Source organism: Triticum dicoccoides, chromosome 5B, assembly GCF_002162155.2.
Source record: "Triticum dicoccoides isolate Atlit2015 ecotype Zavitan chromosome 5B, WEW_v2.0, whole genome shotgun sequence".
Taxonomy (NCBI): domain Eukaryota; kingdom Viridiplantae; phylum Streptophyta; class Magnoliopsida; order Poales; family Poaceae; genus Triticum; species Triticum dicoccoides.
The window spans coordinates 702,237,905-702,242,176 of NC_041389.1; positions in this window are offsets into that span (position 1 = coordinate 702,237,905).

Below are 4,272 nucleotides of genomic sequence, written 5' to 3' on the forward strand. Positions count from 1 at the left end.
GTTGTTCCTGTGGCACCTACACCAATTGAAGTGGAAGCTTATGATAGTGATCATGAAGTTTCGGATCAAGTCACTACCGTACCTCGTAGGACGACAAGGACGCATACTGCTTCGGAGTGGTACGGTGACCCTGTCTTGAAGGTCATGTTGCTAGACAACAATGAACCTACGAGCTATGGAGAAGCGATGGTGGGCCCAAATTCCGACAAATGGTTGGAAGCCATGAAACCCGAGATAGGATCCATGTATCAGAACAAAGCATGGACTTTGGTGGACTTGGCCGATGATCGGCAAGCCATTGAGATAAATGGATCTTTAAGAAGAAGACGGACGTGGATGGTAATGTCACCGTCTATGAAGATCGACTTGTGGCGAAGAGTTTTTCACAAGTTCAAGGAGTTGACTACGATGAGATTTTCTCATCCGTAGCGATACTTAAGTTCGTCAGAATCATGTTAGCATTAGCTGCATTTAGGAAATCTGGCAGATGGATGTCAAAACGAGTTTTCTTACCAGTCTTCGTAAGGAAAGGTTGTATGTGATACAATCAGAAAGGTTTTGTCGATCCTAAGGATGCTAAAAGGTATGCAAAGCTCCAGCAATCCTTCCAAGGACTGGAGTAAGCATCTCGGAGTTGGAATATACAGTTTGATGAGATGATCAAAGATTTTGGGTTTATACAAAGTTTATGAGAAACTTTTATTTCCAAAGAAGTGAGTGGGAGCACTATAGAATTTCTGATAAGTATATGTTGTTGACATATTGTTGATCAGAAATGATGTAGAATTTCTGGAAAGCATATAGGGTTATTTGAAAGGTGTTTTTCAATAGAAAACCTGGATTAAGCTACTTGAACATTGAGCATCAAGATCTATGAGGATAGATCAAAAATGCTTAATGGTACTTTCAAATGAGCACATACCTTGACATGATCTTGAAGGAGTTCAAGGTGGATCAGTCAAAGAAGGAGTTCTTGCATGAGTTGTAAGGTATGAAGTTAAGAGTCAAAGCTCAACCACGGCAGAAGAGAGAGAAAGGACGAAGGTCGTCCCCTATGCTTCAGACGTAGGCTCTATAGTATGCTATGCTGTGTACCGCACCGGAAGTGTTCCTTGCCATGAGTCAGTCAAGGGGTACAAGAATGATCCAGGAATGGATCATTGGACAGCGGTCAAAATTGTCCTTGGAGTAAATAAGGACATGTTTCTCGATTATGGAGGTGATAAAGAGTTTGACATAAAGGGTTACGTCGATGCAAGCTTTAACACCTATCCGAGTGACTCTGAGTAGCAAACCGGATACGTATAGTGGAACAACCATTTGGAGTAGCTCCAAGTGGAGCGTCGAAGCAGCATTTACAATATGACCTATAGATTTGTGAAGTACATACGGATCTGAATGTTACAGATCCGTTGACTAAAACCTCTCTCACAAGCAGAACATGATAAAACCCCAGAACTCATTGAGTCTTAATCACATGATGATGTGAACTAGTTTAGTGACACTAGTAAACTCTTTGGATGTTGGTCACATGGTGATGTGACCTGTGAGTGTTAATCACATGGCGATGTGAACTAGATTATTGACTCTAGTGCAAGTGGGAGACTGTTGGAAATATGCCCTAGAGGCAATAATAATTAGTTATTATTATATTTCCTTGTTCATGATAATAGTTTATTATCCATGCTATAATTGTATTGAAAGGAAACTCAGATACATGTGTGGGTACATAGACAACACCATGTCCCTAGTAAGCCTCTAGTTGACTAGCTCGTTGATCAATAGATGGTTACGATTTCCTAACCATGGACATTGGATGTCATTGATAACGGGATCACATCATTAGGAGAATGATGTGATGGACAAGACCCAATCCTAAGCCTAGCACAAAGATCGTAGTTCGTATGCTAAAGCTTTTCTAATGTCAAGTATCTTTTCCTTAGACCATGAGGTTGTGCAACTCCCGGATATAGTAGGAATGCTTTGGGTGTACCAAACGTCACAACATAACTGGGTGGCTATAAAGGTGCACTACAGGTATCTCCGAAAGTGTCTGTTGGGTTGGCACGAATCGAGACTGAGATTTGTCACTCCGTGTAAACGGAGAGGTATCTCTGGGCCCACTCGGTAGGACATCATCATAATGTGCACAATGTGACCAAGGGGTTGATCACGGGATGATGTGTTACGGAACGAGTAAAGAGACTTGCCGGTAACGAGATTGAACAAGGTATCAGTATACCGACGATCGAATCTCGGGCAAGTACAATACCGTTAGACAAAGGGAATTGTATACGGGATTGATTGAGTCCTTGACATCGTGGTTCATCCGATGAGATCATCCTGGAACATGTGGGAGCCAACATGGGTATCCAGATCCCGCTGTTGGTTATTGACCGGAGAACGTCTCGGTCATGTCTACATGTCTCCCGAACCCGTAGGGTCTACACACTTAAGGTTCGATGACGCTAGGGTTATAAAGGAAGTTTGTATGTGGTTACCGAATGTTGTTCGGAGTCCCGGATGAGATCCCGGACGTCACGAGGAGTTCTGGAATGGTCCGGAGGTAAAGATTTATATATGGGAAGTCTTATTTTGGTCGCCGGAAAAGTTTCGCACTTTATCGGTATTGTACCGGGAGTGCCGAAAGGGTTCCGGGGGTCCACCGGGGGGGGGGGGGTCCACCTGCCCCGGGGGGCCACATGGGCTGTAGGGGGTGCGCCTTGGCCTATATGGGCCAAGGGAACCAACCCCAAGAGGCCCATGCGCCAAGATATAAGAAAAGGGGGAGAGTCCTCAAAGGGGAAGGCACCTCCGAGGTGCCTTGGGGAGGATGGACTCCTTCCCCCCCTTGGCCGCACCCCTTCCTTGGAGGAAGGGGCAAGGCTGCGCCTCCCCCCTCTCCCTTGCCCCTATATAAAGGGAGGGGAGGGAAGGGCAGCCGCACCTGAAGCCCTGGTGCCTCCCTCCCTCCCGTGACACCTCCTCCTCTCCCGCAGGTGCTTGGCGAAGCCCTGCAGGATTGCCACGCTCCTCCATCACCACCACGGCGTTGTGCTGCTGCTGGATGGAGTCTTCCTCAACCTCTCCCTCTCTCCTTGCTGGATCAAGGCGTGGGAGACGTCACCGGGCTGTACGTGTGTTGAACGCGGAGGTGCCGTCCGTTCGGCACTAGGATCTCCGGTGATTTGGATCACGACGAGTACGACTCCTTCAACCCCGTTCTCTTGAACACTTCTGCTTAGCGATCTACAAGGGTATGTAGATGCACTCTCCTTCCCCTCGTTGCTGGTTTCTCCATAGATAGATCTTGGTGACACGTAGGAAAATTTTGAATTTCTGCTACGTTCCCCAACAGTAGGATCAATGGAGTAAGACGGATTGCGTCCATGGTCATGACTCATCACTGCGGCGGCAGCCTGCTTGTCATTCCCTTTGCCATTGTTGCCGAGGCCTAGGAAGTCTTGCTTCTAACAACGATGACAGCGAGATGCAATGTGGCGCTCAATGCCACATAGCTGACAGGCCTGCGGAGCCACGCAAGAAGAACATCACGCCACCGGCCGGTTACCACCCGTGATGGTCGAAGCATTGCCCCGCGAGGCCGGTTGTGAAGATGGCGCCGCTCTGCCCCCCGAAGATGATGCCCGCGGGGGTTTGCCACGAGCCGCAGCATTGGCGGAGGCGAAACCGAGGGAGGCGCGGCGTGCCTTAATGCACTGTTCACGACCAAGGAGTCGTGCATAGAGCTCCCGAGGTGGGAGCGGATCATCACGACCATGGACATTCTCAACGAGGTTGTCATAGTCATCATCAAGCCCGTTAAGCACGAAGGTGGTGAACTCCTCATCCTGCAATGACTGGCCAACTGAGGCCAACTTGTCGGCGAGACCCCGCATCTTGTTGAAGTAGTTCGTGATGCTGAGGTCACCAAGCTTAGTCTCACCCAGCTCAGTGCGTATAGAGGGAGCACGCGCCTGACTGAGAGGCGAAACTGGTGTGAAGAGCCGTCCATGCCTCCCGGGACGTAGCGGCGAAGATGACCATTGACGAGATGCTCGGGGTGAGCGAGGACTGGATGGCGGAGAGGAAGGCCTGATCCTGGGCCACCCAGGTGTGATACGCCGGGTGATGAGGGGGCGGACACGGGATGGATCCGTCAACGTAGCCTTCCAGATAGCGGCTCCGCAGAAGAGGCAGCACCTTGGCACGCCAGGACAAGTAGTTGTTCGGCGTTAGCTTCACTGGTAATAGATGCGAGAAGTAGAACGG